At 42.4% G+C, this 20729-nt stretch overlaps 1 pseudogene; it reads left to right on the plus strand.

Annotated features, from left to right (window-relative positions):
- The first annotated feature begins 5906 nt into the window (after positions 1-5906).
- The window catches only part of LOC118832536, a 79657-nt pseudogene continuing 64834 nt past the window's right edge, over positions 5907-20729 (plus strand).

The following is a 20729-nucleotide window of genomic DNA, read 5'->3' on the forward strand; positions in this document are numbered from 1 at the left end:
ACCTCTTCTTCTTTCTCTTTCTTTACTCACGCACATGCACATGCACACACGCACGCGTGCACACACACACACACACACACCCCACATTACTTCTAGATATCAATCAACAAGCCTGTTTTAAATGTCAACTATGCGTTAGGCACCACACTAGATGCTAGGGATATACAAATACAATAAGTCCAACTTTAGTCTCTCTCTCTCTTAAGAGCTGGGCCCACGTTGATAATTGCCTCCTGGATACTTCCAACTGGATGCCCCATCAGCATCTCAAACCTGACCTGTTTTAATGTGCACCTTTGTCTTGAAACCCTTAACTGTTGTGGCAAAAAGTGTTTGTGACTTCCAATATCCAAGATGTCTAGGATGAGTGGTGAAGGAATGTTATTTCAAAATATTTCACATTATATATATTAAATTCCACAGCCCGAGCCCTTAGAAGATAGGTAAATAGTTAACACAATGGAAAGAAGAGTGAACTAAAACCTGGGTTCAAGACCATGTCCTGCAATGACTAGCTATGTGACTTTGGATAAGTCCCTTTCCCTCTGTTTCTTTCTCTGTAAAAATGAAGGGGTTGAACTAGATGAAGCCTAAAGGCCTCCAGCTCTGGGATCCTGTGATTGCAAAAGGCATTTCCTCAACTTCTCTGATTTCTCAACCTGCCGCAGCAGCGCTCAGTGAAGGACTAAAAAAAAGATCCTAGGAACTTTAGAGCTGGAAGGGACACTAGAAATCATGTAGACCACCCCCTGCATTTTACAGATAAGGAAACTGAGGCACAAGTAGGCTGAAGATTCCACATAGGATTATAGAACTAAATCTGGTAGGATCCTTAGAGACCATCCAGCTCAGCCCCACCTTCCCCATTTTACAATGGAGGAAATTGAGGCCCAGACTGGTCAAGTGACTTGCCCAATGTTACACAAGTAGTAGTAGCAGAGATTCCAAATCCTGTGCTCCTTAGGCAGTCATCAATTAGAAAGCTGCACAGCTCTGATGGTATTTTGATGCAAAGAGGAGGGTCTTTATCTTCTCAAAGCAGCATAGAAACCCCTCAGTTACAGAGTCCCAGGATACTGCAAGATCTAACGATGCTGAGGAGCGGCACGGTGTGGCGGATAAAGAGTTGACCGCAGAATTAGGAAGACCTGAGTTCAAGTCCCATCTACTAACTGTGGAATCCTGGCCAAGTCACTCTACTCCTCTGTCTCAGGCAGCACTCTAAACTGCAGGGCAGGTGTTCACCTTCATGAGAAGTGTGGGCACAAACCTGGATTACAAAGGTACCATATAAAATTTACTTCCAGGGCCCAGGCAACTCTTACTTGAAACATTGTAGGGCCTCGATACCCTTTCTCTCCTCTCCCAGATCATTCATGGGCACAGCATCTCTGCTGGATTGCCAGGGTCAGCTCCTTTCTGTATCTGCGTCTCTTCAGAGAGTGTAGAGTTTGGGCCTTGATGGGTGAGTATCGGGGGTCAGCTAGCTGGCACAGTGGATAGAATGCCAGCCCTGGAGTCAGGAAGACCTGAGTTCCAATCTGGCCTCAGATACTTACTAGCTGTGTGACCCTGGGAAAGTCACTTCACCCTGTTTGCCTCAGTTTCCTTGTCTACAAAATGAGATGGAGAAGGAAATGGCAAACCACTCCAGTATCGTTGCTAAGAAAACCTGAAATAGGGTCACAAAGAATCAGACATAACTCAAATGACTGAACAACAAGGGTGAGTATGCCTTGAAACATTCTTGAACTCATGAACTATCAAACTGCTGGATGGGACTTCTCCTAGAGGTTATGCTTCAAAACATCAGGGCCAAAACTGGAAGGAGGGAAAAACCCCTCCCCTCTCCACCATGCCCTCTGCTTTTGGCATGGGGGTCACACTCCCAAAGGAGCTCCCAGCCTAGTCTCTCTCAGATCTAGTGAACTTGGCTTTTTAAGGATGCTTGGGGAGGGCCTGACCTTTATCCCCACCAGTAGTTTGTTGCCCTTTCCAATTCAATTAAAGAGAAAGGGGTTTCTTTTTAAACACTTCTTAAAGGAATAATAGGATTTTTAAAACGATATCTGCGTTCCCTCTCTCAGGGAGAGCTGCTTCTTTTTTTTTACCTTTTTTTGGTTATTAACTTAATAAACATAAGCAAAAGTAAACATTTGCATTGGCAAAGAACAATCAAGAAGGGGATTGTTTATGAAACTGTGAAATACAGGTTGCCTTTTTTTAAAATGACTATATATAGCTTGTGGTATTTTGTTTTTGTTTTAGTAAATTCAAATTTAACAAAGCAGTTCCAACACTGCCTTGTTTGTTTATGTCCCCTTCTGAGGAAAAACAACAGGATGTTAACAAGTCTTCATTAACATATGGGCACCTTTTTATCTGTTATCTGCCCTTTGCTTTGCGGTATGGGAGAAACTAATTGGTTAGAGACCAGTTTCTCTTTCTCCCTCTGTCTCTGTCTGTCTGTCTGTCTGTCTCTCTCTCTCTCTCTCTCTCTCTCTCTCTCTCTCTCTCACACACACACACAAACACACACATACAAATACATATACAATACATATGCACCCAAAATACATATATGTGTACACACGTAATGCTGGATTATGTATGGTATACATATATACATACATAGGTGTGTAGGAGACTGTATATATGCATATATGTATGTATATTGAGAAATATCAGTAGATTATACATATACTCGTGTACACACACAGATCCACCCCCACACACAGACACACACAGACACACACATGTGTGTGAACACATCTTTCCAAACTTCTTGAGGACAAGGACTGTTTTCATTTTTGTCTTTGCGTCCCCTTACTCTAACACAGTGACTAGCACATAGTAGGAACTTCTAAATGTTTATCGATTATGAGTCCTTCTACCCAATAACTAGCAACAGCGAATTCCTTCTAAGATCCCTTCTAGAGTTTGAATAGCCTACTGAATGATCATGAGGATTTCCTCTGACCAACAGTGGAGTTTGAAACAAAAGCCCATAGAAAGAGTCGTAAAATTGTTTGTCCCTGGAATGAGTTTCTGAAAAAGTGCCTGACCCAGGAGCCAGCTCCTTTGTTTTAGCTGTCACAGCCATGGAAAGGAAGGGGTCATTTGAAGTAGAAAAGGGATTGGGGAATGCAGAACAGTGTCAGTGACAAGCACACGTTTCCAACAGGAGCTGACCTCATCTTCTTATTTCCACCAATGCAAGTATCTGTGTTGTTTGCCAAACCTCATTCTATGGTGAGTCAATTGAACTACTCCTTCCATAGAGACAGGCCCAAGGCCAAAGCTTATGTTGTCCCCAAAGCTTTCAAATGGGTTCATTTCCTATTGTCTCCATATAGCTTTTGAGTCACTGAAGATGTCTTTCCAAGCAAGAAGGGTTAGGAGAGTAAAAAGAGATGTCAATTGGAGGGTTGTAGAATAGAATATCGCTGCATCTATTGAAGAGTACATTGTCAGCTTTTGGGGAAGAACTCAACATTTGGCAAATATTGCTGGAAAAACTAGAAAGCAGTTTGGCAGAAACTAGGCATAGAACAACATCTCACACTACACATCACGATAAGGTCAAAATGGATAAATGATTTAGACATTAATGGTGATATAAGTAAATTAAGGGAGTATGGGAAAATGTACCCATCGGATCTATGGATAAGGGAAGAGTTTATGAGAAAAAAAGAGTTAGAGAGGATTATGGGAAGTAAAGTAGATAATTTTGATCATTGTTTGTCATTCATTTTTGAAGACCACCAATGACATTATGGGTGGTGTCTTGACTTGTATATGAGTTGGATTTAAGTGAGGTAGAGTTGCACAAAGTCATCAGCGTTACTCTCTCTTCCTGAGTCATAGGAGTCCAGTGACAAGACAAAAGTCAAGATGACTGCCTATGGCCCAGGATGCAGAGAATGATTTGGTGTCTTTGACATCATACCAAGCTCTAAGCTCTCCAGTGCCTACTTTACCTGCCTTCTTGGCCATTGGAACAAATTGTTCTCATCTGCCTATTCCACCAGGGAAAGTCTTCATATGCTTAGGGTATACATTCCTTTAACTCACCAGGTGTGAGGCCCATGGGTTATCCTCAACCTGGTTTAGCCTGTCTGTCAAGATGGTTTTATTGAATGCTATAGCTACTTGGAGCCAAAGGTGAAAGATGGATGAATCAAATGGATACCAAAGGTAGATAACAGCTCTGAAAAGGGTTCAGCAAGCCCTCACACTAGATTAAAAAAACTTTTGCACAAACAAAACTAATGTAGCCAAAATTAGAAGGAAAGCAGGAAACTGGGGGTGAAGTTTATAGCAGGTTTCTTTAATAAAGGCCTAATTTCTCAAAAATATAGGGAACTGGATCAAATTTATAAAAATAAAGCCATTCTCCAGCTGATAAATGGTCAAAGGAAATGAACAGGCAGTTTTCAGAAAAAAATAAAAGTTATCATTAGTCACAAAAATGCTCTAAATCACTACTGATTAGAGAATTGCAAATTAAAACAACTCTGAGGTACTACCTCACACCTATAAGATTGGCTAATATGACAGAAAAGGAAAATGATAAATGCTGGATGGGATGTGGAAAAATTGGGATGCACATTATTGGTGTTGTGAACTAGAATTGGAAATGGAGGGGATGCCCATCAATTGGGGGATGGGTGAATAAGTTGTGGTATAGGATTGTGTTTGAATACTATTGTACTGTATGAAATGATGAGCAGGATGGTTTCAGAAAAACCTGGGAAGACTTATATGAAGTGATGCAAAGTTAAGTGAGTAGAACCAGGAGAACATTGTATGGAGTAATAGTAATATCATAAGGATGGTCAACTATGAAAGACTTAGCTATCCAAGACAACTCCAAAGACCATAATGAAAAATTCTTTCCACCTCTAGAGAGAGAACTGATGAACCCTGAATGCAGATTGAAGCATCCTTTTGTTTACCTTCTTCATTTTTATTGGGTTTTGTTTGTGTTTTCTTTTGTAACAGGGCTAATATGGAACTGTTTTTTCATGTTTTCACATGAATAATTGATATCAAATTGCTTGCTTTTTCAAGAAGATGGGATGGGTGGGAAGGAGAAGAGAATTTGGAACTCAAAAATTTTTAAAAAGATTGTTAAAACATTTTTACATATAATTGGGGAATATCTAATGAAATAAAAATATATTAAAAATAAATGCTTGTTGAATTGAATGGAATTTGATAGACAAAGATCAAACAGGAACACTCTGGAAGGGTGTAAATAGGAGGCTTGTACAGATTGTTTTCATCAATCAGTCCATCAGCAAGCATTGACTGAGTGCCTACTCTGTTCTACAAATAAGAAAGCTCCCTAACCTCAAGGAGCTTACAGTGTATGTGAGGATAAAACATGATCATGATTAGTAAATATAGGAATCTATACAAAACATACATATATCATTAACTTAGTTCAGGGAGAAAAGCCAGCACCCTGAACTTCAGAGCAAATACAAACAGGTATTACAAACGGAGACAATATAAACAGATCAACATTTCTGTCTAGCCAAATCACAATATACATAGTTACCAGAGAAGCACCAACATCTGGATTTTCCAAAGCGGGGGGAGGTCCAGTGGCTACCCAGAGTTTCATCTGGTCAAATCACATGATACTCTTCCAGTGAGTGGGAGCCCCAAACAAAACGCTAACCTCTGAGTTTATATACCCTTCTTAGGACCTGAAGGCTTCACACCTAATCAACAAAAGGGTGTGGGCCTGGGGCTTAGCACCTAGTAAGACTTAATCAAAGGCACTTGATTACTTTAGCATTCTCAAAGAGAAAACAGTAAAAAAAAAAGTCCCACCCTGCTTAACATTACATGTGGTCAACCTTGGCACTGCTGCTTGAAAACAGTCCTTGTTGGCGATGGCTGTCCACTGCTTGTCTCTCAACGTGTGCGAGGCATACAACGTCTCTCTCCACTTGGCTCCTAATTGCTATGTCTCCATGCAGCTCCTGGCTCGCTTTGCCTCAGGTGCCACTAATCACTCACAGGGCTACTGCTGTCACAGACCCAGAAAAGAAATCCATTACTCCTTCATCTCTTGGTGGGCAACATGGCTTTATTGTCAGCCCTCCTGCATGTATAATGAGGGGCAAAGGGCCAGCACAGGGAGTAGAATACGGACTGGCTGCACACTCCATGTAGCTACCATCTACACACGTAAAATGAAGTTTTGCAGGTCAGGACATCAGAGTAGGATTGTTGTTTTTTTTTAATTCAGAACTCAAACACCAAATAAAATTAACATTTCCACCAAAAAAACTGAACAGAAAAAGAGGATTGGACATGAAGCTGTGGATCTCTATTATGTAAATCTTACTTTTCTTTTAAAATATACAATAAATCCATGTAACTTGTATAGCTGACTTGTTTAGAATAGGAGGATTTAGGAAACAACTTGGGAGTCAGGAGAACCATTTCAGTCCTGGTTCAGTTGCTAATTTGTAACTTTCTGGGTGACTGTAGGCAATTATTCCACTTCTCTAGGTCTCAGTTTCCTTAGCTAGAAAATGAGGGAAGAGCTCATCAAATGAGATAAAGTACAGGAAGTGTTTTGCCAACCAGAAAGTGCTAGGTATTATTAATATCTCAATAATCTTGAAAGGTTTCTCACAAACTCTGGGATTAGGAAGTGAGAGATAATGATTAAGAAAGTATTGTACTTCCATAACATTATCCACCAGAGCTTTAACTAGGGTAGGATGTTGGGGCTTTGTCCTAGAGTACTAAAATTTGGGGTGTCCTTGTATCCAACAGGTAGAAATTACTGGGCTTGACAGAATCTAGTTAACAAAGAAAAGTAATTAAAATGGGAAGTTTCCAGATGGTATGGGGCCAGGTAGTTCAGTGGATAGACTACCACACTTGGAGTCAGGAAGACTCATCTTCCTGAATTCAAATCTGGCCTCAGATACGTATTAGCTGTGTGACCCTGGGCAAGTCCCTTCATCCTGTTGGCCTCAGTTTCCTCATCTATAAAATGAGCTGGAGAAGAAAATGGTAAACCACAATAATATCTCTGCCAAGAAAACCTCAAGAAAAAGGGGGTCACAAAGAGTCAGACACGACTGAAAACAACTGAACAAAAATTTACTGGATTACAGAATCCTATGCAAGTATTGATAGCAATACTAACATGAGAAGTAAGGCGTTGCATTCTTCTCCAAGCTGGTGCTGAGTTTAGAAATGTTCATAATTTTGTCTTTCTAGAGACCAAAGCCACTTATCTTATTCCCTAACCATGTGTAAGGTATGGTTTGCCTATGTGCCTAGAGAACCCAAGTAAGCAATCCTTACCACTTAATTCTCCTAGGCTTATTTGAATCCTGAGGGGCAGATGTAATACCCTGGCTCTGGGGTGGCAGACCAGAGATACTTGCTACACATATTCTAAAGTCCCTCTCAATTTTGAATTCTAAGGCCCCTTCAGTTCTGACATCCTATGTCCTATGTCTAAGATCCTTTCTAGCTCTGACATCCTACTGTTCACCAGATGCCTTCTGCAAACATATGTTGTTTTTCGTCCTTCATATTCGAAGAGAACCAGTGACATCATGGGGTAATGTCTTAACTTGGTAGTTAATTGGATTTAAGTGAGGCAGAGTTGCACAAAGTCATCACCCTCACTCTCTCTTCCAGAGTCATCGAAGTCCAGTGGCAAGGCAAAAGTCAAGATGACTGGCAATGACCCAGGATGCAGTGGACCACGTCGGTGCCTTCAATGTCTAGATAAGTTTTAAGTGCTCCACAGTACCTGTTTCAGCCATCTTCATGGCCATTACAATAAATTGTTCCTATACGCCCATTCCCTTGAGGATAATAATAGCAGCTAACATTCATCTAACACATGAAGGTTTGTACATGAGATATGTCATCTTGGGGTAGCCATACTCCTAGCTCAACAACAGATATGTGGCCTGTCAGATGCCCTCAACCTAATTGAGCCCATCTGCTGAGACAGTTTTTCTGGGGTGTGGCCACTCCACATGCTGCAGGTTCTAGTGGCCACAGCTGAGAGTTGGATGAATCAGGTGGATGAGCAGCCCTGAAAAGGGCTCAGCATGACCTCATGCTAGAGGTGCTAGGCCTCCCTAAACACCCCATACACCCCAGACATATGAAGGAACAGCATGATAGTAAAGAAACCCTGACATGCTGAGATTCACACTTAAGATGAGACTTACAACTTAAAGGCAATTACCACTGAGCAACAGACTTTACGACCTTCCAAAGAAATAAATACACAGCCAAGCATCTCTGAGTGCCTTTTGAAGAAATGACAGAGACCATGATTATGAACATAAGACTCCTTCTTTGTGTTTCAAGGGAACATTGACTGGAAATGAGGAGAATCAAGATCTCATTAAGAATTTTGCCCATGGGGCAGCTAGATGGCGCAGTGAGTAGAGCACTGGCCCTGGAGTCAGAAGGACCTGAGTTCAAATCTGGCCTCAGATACTTGACACACTTACTAGTCGTGTTACCTTGGACAAGTTGCTTAACCCCAATTGCCTCACCTTCCCCCCTCCAAAAAATAAAAGGATTTTGCCCAGGATTGATTGAATCCTCTAATCGAGGAACAAAGGATGTGGTAGATTTCTTTTTGTCCGGACACATGATTTCATCAGTGTAGGGAGTTCTCTTTTGTCAGTACTCTCATTCAGATTACAGATCAGAAGCCATCTTGCAATTTAGCCTTAGAGTTGTCTGAGGAATTGAGAGGTTAAGTGATTTGCCCGGGGTCACATAGACAGTACCATCGAAGGTGGAACTACAAGGCAGATCTTTACCATCTAGGACAGCTAGTGGGGTGGCTAAGTGGATAGAGGTGGGCCTGGAGTCAGGAAGACTCATCCTTATGATTTTTAATCCAGCTTCAAACACTCACTAGCTGTGTGACCCTGGGTAAGTCACTTCCCCCCTGTTTGCCTCAGTTCCTCATCTGAAAAAAAATGAGCTGGAGAGGGAAATGGCAAACCACTCTAGTATCTTTGCCAAAAAATGTCCCAAATGGGGGTCATGATGAGTCAGACACGACTAAAAAATGACTAAACAACAAAAACACAGTGCTTGGCACATAATAGGTGTTATATAAATGCTTATTCACTATTCATTTAACCACATTCTGCCTCAGTTTCCACATCTGTAAAAATGGGGATAATAATAAACTCCCCAGGTTGTTGTGAGGCTCAAATAAGATGATATATCTCATGTACAAACCTTCGTGTGTTAGATGAATGTTAGCTGCTACTATTACAACATGCTATCTCTCTTTCTTAATTATGCCTTGCAAAAAAGGTGGACCAGGAAGAATACACAGAAATATGGACGAGTCATCCAAAGTCCTCCTCTTTCAACATTGAACACAGTTGTTCTTGCTGACTGGTTAGAGAGTGGTTAGAGGGTCCAATAGATCCTGAATAAAATGCTTATTAATGAGAATTTCATCCCTTGCCATTTCCAATCAATGTTCCCTGTTGTTTCTTCAAAAGCCTTCAGAGTATCAGAGATGCTTGGCTGTTAACATATTTCTCTGGAAAGTCATGGAGTCCTGTGGCTCAGTGGTAATTGCCTTCAAGTTGTGAGTTTCATGTTGAACGTGAATCACAGCATGTCAGTGTTTCCTTACTGACATGTTATTGTTTTTTCTGTTTGGAGAAGCTATCAGGTTATTGTAAATTGTATAGAACCATAGAACTTCTGAAAGGTCTCACACTGGATGGAGAGCTGAGCCTGGAGTCAGGAAGACTTGAGTTCAAAACTTGCCTCAGATACTTCCTATTGTGTGACCCTGGACAAGTCATTTAACTTCTATTTGCCTCAGTTTCCTCAACTGTAAAATGGGGAATAATGTTAGCACCTACCTCCCAGGGTTGTGAGAATCTAATGAGATAATACTTCAAAAAGCACTTAGCACAGGACTGGAACATAGTAGGAACTTAATAAATGCTTGTTTCCTACCTTCCTCCATTATCAAAGGATAAGCTGGTGCAGTAGAACAGACTGGGAGTCTGGAGATCTGGGTTAATGGCTCTGCCACTAGCTTCCCGTGTGACTTGAGCAAGTCACTTGGTCCTCCAAACCTGAGTTTCTTCATCCAAGAAATAAAGAGATGGGACCAGATCAGGAGTTGTGCCCTGGACCCCTTGGGCAGTTTGGTGAAGTCTCTAGACTTCTTTTCAGCATCATGTTTTAAGTGCATAGTACTGTGTATTTTCAAATCCACTATATTCAAATAATTACCAAAATATTTAAAATATAAGTTCATGAACCCCAGATTAAAAACCCCTGGACCAGATGAGCCCCACAGTCCCTTCTAGTTAAGAGATCAGCTCTGTTCCCTCAAGTTCTGACATCCCATGGAAATTATCCAAAACAAAGGTTCAAAGTGATTTTATCTTTTCAGGAGGTCACTCAAAAGAAAATAAGAATGTGCTTTTTCTTTTCCTGAAAAGATATGGTTTTTTATCTTTGGGTGACCAAAACTCAGGCATAAAGTCCTCCTTGCCATCAGCTCACCTGACAGCCCATGCTGGCTTTCTGTCTGCTGTTTTGCTCTTGGCCTCCCTCTTCCTCCTGGCCCTTCTTCTTCCCTGTGAGAAAACCATCTGTCTGTCTGTATGCATCTTTCCCATTTCAGAACCCAATCTCTTTCCACCTCCAGGCCACCCTGCTTAAAGAATCTTCAAAGGGCACTAATATTCTGGTTTCCAATTCCTTCCCCCCACTCTCTTCCTTAATAGTTTTCAACCCACTCTCTATTAGCTTGCCTCTTCCTCACTCCAGATGCCTTTCTCTGCTTCTCCTCCCCGCAGGCCCCACACTGCTCCAACCTCCTCCTAAATCCTCCAGGCACCAGATTTCAAGTTCTCCTATGGTAAAAACCAGTTAAAAGGAAAATACAGACGCGCGCGCACGCACACACACACACAACACGACACCAGCTACGGAGAGAACTCTATCGCTAAGAGCATCTGGATTAGGTTTATGTCATCCCCATCCAGCGCATACAGAGTCTGAGCTGACAAAGGGCATGTGAATTGTTGAATATAGATTAACAGAGGAGAAAGGGGCCTTCAAACAGAGACAATGGATTCGGGGTTCTTGGGGTCTGAGAACTTGTTTTGAAAAATATCTTGATAACCAGATTTCAGTATAATTGGTTTCCTTTATAATATTCTGGATTTCATTTTAGGCATTTAAAAACATGATTCTGTGAAGGCATCCAAAGGCTTCCATAGATTGACCAAGGGGCCCAACACACACACACACACACACACACATACACACACACAAATACACACGCATGCATGCACATACATATACAGATTAAAAACCCATACCTTAGAATGCCGAATGCTAGCCTTCAAAGGGATCTGCTCACAACAAAGGCAATAGAATTTCAGGGCTTAAAGGGACTTTTTTTTTGGAAGGGGGAGGCAAGGCAATCAGGGTTAAGTGACTTGCCCAAGGTCACACAGCTAGTAAGTGTCAAGTGTCTGAGGCCGGATTTGAATTCAGGTCCTCCTGACTTCAGGGCCAGTGCTCTATACACTGCATTAAAGGGACTTTAGAGCACAGAATATTAGACTCAGAAAGGATCTTTTAAAATGGAAGAACCAAAAGAGCCCACAGAATCAGTTAAACAAGGGTTTAACAAGGATCTATTATTGTTTCAGAGGCAGCATCAGAGTGGTGGCTAGAGAGCTGGCCTTAGAGTCAGGAAGATCTGAGCTCAAGTCTTCTCAGATACACACTGGCTGTGTGACCCTGGGCAAGTCACCTTCCCCCTCAACACCCCAGGTAGTGCTCTGAGACTACAAGTTGCAGAGCTGATGCTGACCTGCCTTGGTGGAAGGAGTTCCTCAAGGAGGGGCTCCTTCCATGGGTGATGGTGAGGATGATGATGATGATACTAATAATAATATTATACCAGGTACCACAGGTATGGAATTAGAAGGGACCTTAAAATTTACCTAGTTCAAGCTCTTCATTTTACAAATGGGTAAGTTGAGACCCATAAAAAGAAGTGACTTACTAATCGTTATACAGTGAATTAGTGAGAGAACTAGTACTTAAATGCGGGTCTCTGGATTTCCATTCCCTGCCCCGTGTGCTGCTCTGAGGCATTTCTTCACTATGGGGACAGTGTGCTTCTAGCCACCCATGCTTTCTAGTCTAATACAATTGACTTGGAAACAGGATATCCATGTCCAAATCCCCGCTCTGCCACATTCTAGTTGTGTCCAAGGATAAGTCAATCACCTTCTCTGAGCCTCAGTTTCTCCACTGTGAAATGGAAATCATTCAACTGTACTGCCCACCTCACAGGTTGTTGGGAGGAAATCACTTTGTAAACCTTAAAGTACCACAGCACCATAAGTTACTATTACTGTTGATCATCTTTGTTTAATGTAAACTTGTGCTGGAGTTGGAAGAAGGAAGGCCTTGGTGCAAATCCCACTCACTACCTGTGTGATCTTGGACAAGTCATTTCTCTACCTTGGGCCTCAGTTTCCTAATCTGTCAAATGAGGAACTTGGACTAGTTGGCCTCTAAGGTGTCTTGTGTCTTTAGATGTGTGGCCTATGTGTGACCTTGGACAAGTCACTTCCTCACCCTGGTCATCAGTTTCCTCAGCTCTACAATGAAAGACTTGGAACTAGATGGCCTTTGGAATATCTTCCAACTCCAAATCTATGATTCCAAGAATCTTATTGAATTCGGGACCCTACCCAAATTTTAATTCAGCAAATGTTGAATGTTTGTGAACAGAATAGAATTGTAAACAAGGGTGTACATTTGTAAATGGCTAGCTGGAAATCCATAAATATGCCTTGATCTCCTTAGCATATGTTCTAACCACTGTGCAAACATATACAGAGCCTATGGGAATGCCATTGTTCCAACCTTTTGGATTCAATATTCTTCATGCCAGTTAAATGGAAACGCTCCCCTTTGTTTGACCTGCATTGGGATCAGATCACTTGCTTCTTCTGCCAGCTGGCCTGTCCCATGGGTCCTTCTATTGGCAGAAGAAAGCCAAATGTGGAGACAGACCCTTTCCAAAAATGAAAAGAAGAAAGGTATTGCTAATTAGCCAAGACAAAAACAAGTCCCCATTGATAGCACAGGCTGTGGCATTCGAGAATTTTTGCTGGACAATATAGAATTTTAAATAAAAATCCAAGAAAACTTAGTGTCTGAGCCCAAGGTTGACTGAGTGAAGAATGATCTCTCCCCCAACTCTACCACATCAGCATGGTGGTCTTGGGAAAAGATTCCCTTTTCCATCACACCTGGTGCATAGATAGACACTCATTGTCAGCTGTTTCTCTGCCCCATTGCTCACAGTCTAAGACCTGTGCTTTCAACTTTTCCCTGCACCAGGTGCAAGCAAGACGTAGAGGGAAGACACCACAAAGATCTTTGGATTCCCAGTCTTCCATCCAGCATGGACTATAGGTCTTGGGCACATTGGCTCTGTCTGTATTTGTCAATTTAATTCTGTTGGCTGCATTTGACTCCCGTTAGTAGGCAGCTTCCAGGGCTTGACAAACTTTTGAGATTGACTTCGGATCTTGTATATACTTTTTTGTCAATCGTCTAAAAAGGTTGAGATTCCTGAGCCTGAAAGGCTCTCTCTTCTCTTTGTCAACTGTATTAGTCTTTGCAATTTATACAGAAACTGGAAGCCCCAGATAGCCCCATAGTTGAGTGAACTACTTGGCTTATTCATTCATAATTCATTCATTCAACAAATATTAAGCCCCCAATATATTTGAAACCTTGTGATGAACACTGGGGGAGACAAAAAGCTGAAACAAGACAAAGCCCCTGCCTTCAAGTTCGGGAGAAGAATGAGACACGTATCCAACCAAATGCTGATTCAGCTTTAATAAGGGTAGAAAAGAGGGTTAGGCCAAATGCTAGGAGAATTGTGGAGGAATGATATCATTGTCACCTTGGGGCATCATGGTAGATTCCTTTGAGTAGGTCGCACCAGGGCTGGGTCTTGAAAGAAGGGAATTATTTAAAGAAAGAGAGATAGAGTAGGGAATCCCATTCCAGGAATGAGGGAAAGTGTGAGCCAAGGTACGGAGCTAGGAGAGTGAAGGATGAGATGAGGGAAAGACAAATAGAAAGGATAATACCTAGAGAGAAATAGCGTTGATAAGAATGGGAAGGTAGTATGCAGAAAATTTTAGGAGCCTTGAATGCCAATCAATAAGGATTTATTAAATGCTAACTATGTGCCAAGAACAGTGCTGAGCACGGGGGATACAAAGAAAGTGAAAACAGCTCCTGCCCTCAGAGAGTTTACATTTGAAAAGACAACTGGCTGAGGAGCTTGCATTTTACTAATGCTTTATTCACTAGGCAACAAGGTGTAATGAGTCTGAGCTGGAAGTGGAGGGGGTGGTAGGAATTAATTCAGACATCAGGAAGATTGCAGACTTCGCTGGAGACCCTCAAACAAGATGGATGACCACTTGTCAGGGGTACTCTAGGTAGAATTCTCGCCTAGCTATGGGCTGATCAAGATGGCCCACAGGCCTATAGATTTTGAGCCATACAGGACCTTGGAGACCATCAAATACAACATTCTCCTTCTACCAATGAGGAAAATGAAATGTGAAATTCCCTCGTAACTCTTAGATTATATGACTCTATGACTATTGCTTGAGCAAAGGAGTGTATTTGTGATCATTTGAGGAGGAGACCAGAAGACGATTCCCATAGGAGATGGCTTCAGAACTAAGCCTTGAGTCCCAGACAATCAAATCATCTTGGAGGCCGAAATTTAGCTGGGAGTTGCATTCTGTCCCCTTAGCAAGAGACCAGTGGTCATGCCCATTCTCTATAGGCTCAGACAAGAAAAGGCTCCCCTCGAAGACTAGCAATTTATCAAACTGATCAGTGTTGGATCGCAATTCAGAAGACAAGGTCAATCCTGGCTCTGTCATGCCTTGTATGACCTTGAGTGAGTCTTTTCAGTTTGGTTTCAGTTTCCTCCTCTCTAAAATTCAGGGCTGACCTAGCTCTAGAGATTGTGACCCTTGCAGCACTGTGCCTATATTTTTAGGGAGAAACAAGTTCTTTAGGAGCAAAGGCAGGAAAATGAAGGAACAAGTTGTTTTGGAAGAATCCACTGTGTTTGCGTGTCCAAATTACCATAATGGAAATAAAGCAGCAGGCTTCCTCTTTAAAACCAACATAACTCAGGAAATGCCACTCTCAAAAGCTGAACTACAACAAAGAAGAAGCTTCTAGAACACAGGGTTGGCACATACAGGATGCTGCCAACAAGACAGAACCTGGCATCCAATTCTGCATTTGTCTACTGATTTGTCTGATGACTCATTACCCAGACGGATCTCGCAACAGGACCATGAAATAGAAAGCTAGACAGGACTTTTCTCCACATCTTGGTCTCACGCATCATGCTTGCCAAACTTCTGACAAATCATAAGAAGTTCAGAGATTCAAGGGCCCTTGGAGAGATCAGATAGCTCAACTCACTCATTTTACAGATCAGAAAACTGAGACCCAGAGACGTGGGAAAGAAACTTGCTTACCACCCTCGTGAAAGGCAATGTGCCGTAATGGAGAGAACTCTGGGCTTGGAGCCAGATAGCCTGGGTTCAAATCCCACCTCTTATGCTCACTCGTTGTGTGATCTTACACAAGACCCTTGCCCTCACTAGTTTGCTTACCTATAAAATGAGGAAGTTGGTGGTCCCTTTAAGCTTTTGACCTATGAATCTATGATCATTACCCCCTCCATGGGCCTGTTTCAGCTGCCTCCTAATGGGGCTCCCCCAACCTTTGCGAGAGTGGTACAGAAGTCAAATTGTAGGGGTCTTAAAGGTGTGGAAGTGGAGGAATCAAGTGCAGACCCTCTCTTTCTAGGAGTTTGGCAGCCAAAGAGAGAAGATGATAGCTTATGAAGGAGTCAAGGCCCAGAGCTGGAGTTTTGTGGCTAGGTATGGCCTGGGCATGTTCACAGGCAGAGAAAGAATGAGTGGAGAGGGAGTGACTGAATATTGGCTAAGGGATGGTAAATGGAGATCATAGGTTAGTGGGACACTAGCTCAAGAGCTGGAAAGGACCTCAGAGGCCCTCAGGTCCAACCCATTCAGTTTATAGAGGAGGAAACCAAAGCCCAGGGAGGGGGAGTGACTTGTCCAAGGCCACACATAATATCAGATCATAAAATCCTAGCTCAAACAATGGAAGAGTCTTCAGAGGCCATACAGGGCTTCTTAAACTTTCTCCACTCGAGACCCCCTCAACAGTTCTTAAACTGTGGGTCACAACCCCACCCACAGTTTAAGAAGCACTGAAAGCCAACCCCCTTCTTTTGTAGAGGTGGAAACCTAGGCTTTGAGAGGCTGACTTAGTACTATAGGATTATGGCTCTGAAGTTGGAAACAACCTCAGAGGCCATCTGGCCAAACCGCCTCATTTTACAGATAAGGAAACCGAGGTTCATAAAGGTTAGATGACTTTTCCAAGGTCACACAAGCAAAAAGTGTCAGAAACAGTATTTGAACCCAGATCCTCTGACTCCAGAGAGGGCTTCATCTCTTGGTTGTTATTTTGTATGGTGCATTAGAACAGCTACAAATTCTAACACGGCATCAGTAGGCAAATTCCTCCAAAGGTTAAAATATTAAATCCCTACTCAAAAGGGGGTTGTGATAGGATTTCAGACAAATCACAAGAGAAGCCAGTCATCTGGTGCTATGAATTCAGAAGGATGTCGACAAGTATGGGGGGGGAGGAAATCAAGCCTCCAGCGTCACCATTCGTTCATTTCACCGAGTGTTGCTCCTCTGCAATATGTTGTCACTTTGCAGCGTCCGTCCTTGCTTGGGTTCTCCCTGAGGACATCTTGGCTGGCGAAACTGCCAGATTTGGGACTGTCCATATTTAGCAACCGAGGACGAGATGCAACTGAGTGAGCAGGGAAAAAATCAAACAAACATGAGAGAGCAACAGGCTGAGCTGGACGTGGCTTCTCAGAAAGAAGAGCCAGTCTCAAGAAGATGGCTCTTCTCGTTTGAACTCTACAGGTGGATTCTCTGAGGTCTTCCTCAAATGATCTCAACCCCCAGTGATCTTTACCTTTGTTACCATGGTCAGGAAGGCCAGGTAGTTGCGCTGAGTGGGTGTAATGATAATAATAGTATTTGTAGAGAGCTTTACAATTTGCAAAATGCTTTACATATGTTATCTCATTTGATCCTTGAAATAACTTTGTGGGGGCAGCTAGGTGGCACAATGAGTAGAGCACCGGCCCTGGAGTCAGGAGGACCTGAGTTCAAATCCAGCCTCAGACACTTGGCACATTTACTAGCTGTGTGACCTTGGGCAAGTCACTTAACCCCAATTGCTCTGTCTTCCCCCCTGCAAAAAAAAGAAATAACTTTGTGCTATTATTATGCTCATTTCACAGACGAAGAGACTGAGGCTACATCACAATTACCCTGTACTATAATTATTTCCATTCAGATAATCATCTCTGAGACTAACAGAGGTTACATTATTTGCCCAGGGTCACACTATTAAGTACCTGAGGTAGGATTTGAACTCAGGTCTTTCTGGCTCCAGAACTAGTGTTCTCTCCCCTACACCATCTAGCTACAGGGAAGGGCTGATTACTCTGACAAAGAGCACCAGTATCTCTGTGCTGGACCCATTATCTGCTCTGAATTTCTCTACCTCTCTGGTCCTTCTAGCCTTGCCAAACTTTTGGGTTCTCTATTTCACTGTCTGCTCTGACCTCATATAGCCAACCAATCTCACAGTCTGGAAGGCTTTTTAGTTTAGTTTAGGAGTGTGTGTGTGTGTGTGTGTGTGTGTGTGTGTGTGTGTGTGTGTGTCTGTGTCTGTGTCTGTGTGTGTGTTGTATGTTGTGTGTATGTGTGTGTGGTGGGATGTGTGTGTATGTGTGTAACAGTTTCACAAGTTTGTCTGTTACTAGCTCTGATCTTTACACAACCAAAGTAATCTGATACGGAAAAAGGAAAAAAATGATAATAACCCATACTTCTCTGATGCTTTAAAGTTTACAAAACACTTTTGTCACAAAAATATCGGTTGAAAATAATGCAAATATTGCATGACGATCGGCTGCGAATGACTGTTCTCAGCAATACAATAATCCACAACAACTCTGAAGACTCATGATGAAAAATGTAATCCCTCCCCAGAGAAAGAAGTGACAGAGTGTGAATGGAGATCAAAGCAGACTTTTTTTCTACTTTCTTTATTTTTCTGGTTTTAGGGGTTTTTTGGTCTGTATTTTCTTTCACAAGATGACTAACATGGAAATATGTTTTGCATGACTGCACATATATAACCCATATCAAATTGCTTCCCTTCTCAATGAGGGCGGCAGCGAGGGAGGGATGGAGAGAATTTGGAACTCAAAATCTTTAAAAATGAATGTTAAAGATTATTTTTACATGTAATTGGGGAAAATAAAATATTAAATATATTTTTTAAAAAGAAAAAATGAAAGAATTCAATATTTTACAGATGAAGGTCACTGTAGCATTCCCTCCCATATACCTTCAATCATCTGCTCTCTCTTTCTGTACTGGTTCCTACCGCTACTGTCCCCAAACATGCCTAAATCTCCCTACCCATCCCCCACCCTTAAAAAAACCCAAATTCTATTCGAGCCTGCCATCTGATAATCTATATTCCCTTTTACCAACAAACTCCTAGAAAAAAGGCAACTACACTTATAGCCTCTACTTTCAGATCTCCCACTCACTTCTCAACCCCTTTGCAATCTGGCTCCATAACTGATTTGAAACTTCTGTCTCTGAGTTTACTGAGGATCTTGTAATTGCTAAATCTGCTGGCATTTTCCCAGCCTCATCCTTGGGAACCTCCTCAGCAGTGTTTGACATTAGGGCCCACCTCCTTCTCCCCGAAACTCTTTCCCCTCTGGGTTGTTGGGACCATGCCCTATCTTGGTTCTTTTTTACTTCCCTATCGCCCCTCAGGCTCCATTGCTAGATTATCATCCAAGCCCTTCTCTATCTGCCTGATTGTACCCAGGTCTCTGACCTCAGCCTTTTGCTCTTTTCTCTCTACCTTCTCCCTTTTGACAATAAGGGAGCTTCCAGGGGTCCAACTGTAGCCTTTATGCAAATGACTCTTAGATCTACGCAGAGTATTCCAAAAGTCTTAGTGCAGTAAGACTTATGGGACACCCTTTCTGTCTCCTGAGCTCTGGTCTTCCATCACCAATTGGCTGCTCCTCCTGGATGTGCTATGAGTATCCCAAACTCAACATGTTCAAAATGGAACTTATATTCTCCTCTTCTCCTTGCAACCTACTCCACTTCCTAAATTCCCTCCTTCTGACAAGGGAGATTTCTTTGCAGATACCCAGGTCCTCATCCTCAATGTCCCCTTTGATCATTACCCTCCCAAGTCTTCCCCATTCAGCCTCCATAACACGTCTTGCCTCTGGCACCTTCCTCTTCCTTCACATAACCACCTCTCACCTGGATGATTGCAATCCTCTCCTAACTGGTCTCCCTGCTTCTCTTCTCTTTCCTTTCCAGTCCATCCTACACACTCTTGCCAAGATGATTTTCCTAAAATTCAGGTCTGACTATGTCACTCCGATACTTGAAAAAGGGACCTGGACTGGGAATATAATGAGAAGTTAGAGCAGCTAAAGGGAAAAACAATCCTGACAAATCCCAGGCCACAAAGACTGACCAAGTAATGGACTAGTAGAAGGAGCCTGTCTATCTCCCCTTTGTCCTGAAGCTCCATCTTCCATCTGATGATGTATAAGAGGTCCCAAAGGTTTCTCACTCTAGGGCCCAAACTCTGGAGTCAAAGGACCTGGATTCAAGTCCTACCTTCAATGCTTACTAGGGAAGTGAGCTTGAGCAAGTCACTTAACCTCTCTTGCAGTCTCAGTTTCCTCATCTGCAAAAGGATGCTGAACTGGATGACAGCTAAGGTCCCTTCCAGATCTATGACACTAAGCTCCAGTGGCTCCCTAGAGCCTCTAGAGTAAACTATAAGATCCTTTGTTTGGCATTCAAAGCCCCTTGCCAATCGAACCCCAACTTCTCTTTCCAGACTTGATGCCCCATCATAATCCTCTGCTCCAGCCAAGAAGGTCTCATTGCTGTTCATCATACACAACACTCTGTCTCCCTCCTTCAGGCCATTTCCCATGCTAAGAATGCTCTCCTTTTTCAAAACTCAACTCCTGCGCCACCTCTTATGATCCTACACAAAACATTCCCCAAAGGTTCTCTCCCCATCCTCTTAAAATTGCTCTGTACATTATTTGAATGGCCTTGGTATTTATCCATGTATGGGTTGTTTTCTATCTCCTTCATGGTAGGATCTGTTTCCTTGTTGTCTTCAGTGCCTAGCACAGTGTCTGGCATATAGTAGACACTTAATATATACTCATTGGATTACATGGAATTGAGGAGATGGAGTCTCAGGGAAGTTGGGGCTCACCCAAAGACACACACAGGAAATATCAGAAGTGCCATTTGAATCCAATCAATCAACAAGCATTTATTAACTGCTCCCTATGTGCCAGGTATTGTGCCAAGGACTGGGAATAGAAAGAAGGGAAAACAAAGGTCCCACTTTCAGGGAACTCACAGGCTAAGGAGGGAGGCAAC

Source organism: Trichosurus vulpecula, chromosome X (genome assembly GCF_011100635.1).
Source record: "Trichosurus vulpecula isolate mTriVul1 chromosome X, mTriVul1.pri, whole genome shotgun sequence".
NCBI lineage: Eukaryota > Metazoa > Chordata > Mammalia > Diprotodontia > Phalangeridae > Trichosurus > Trichosurus vulpecula.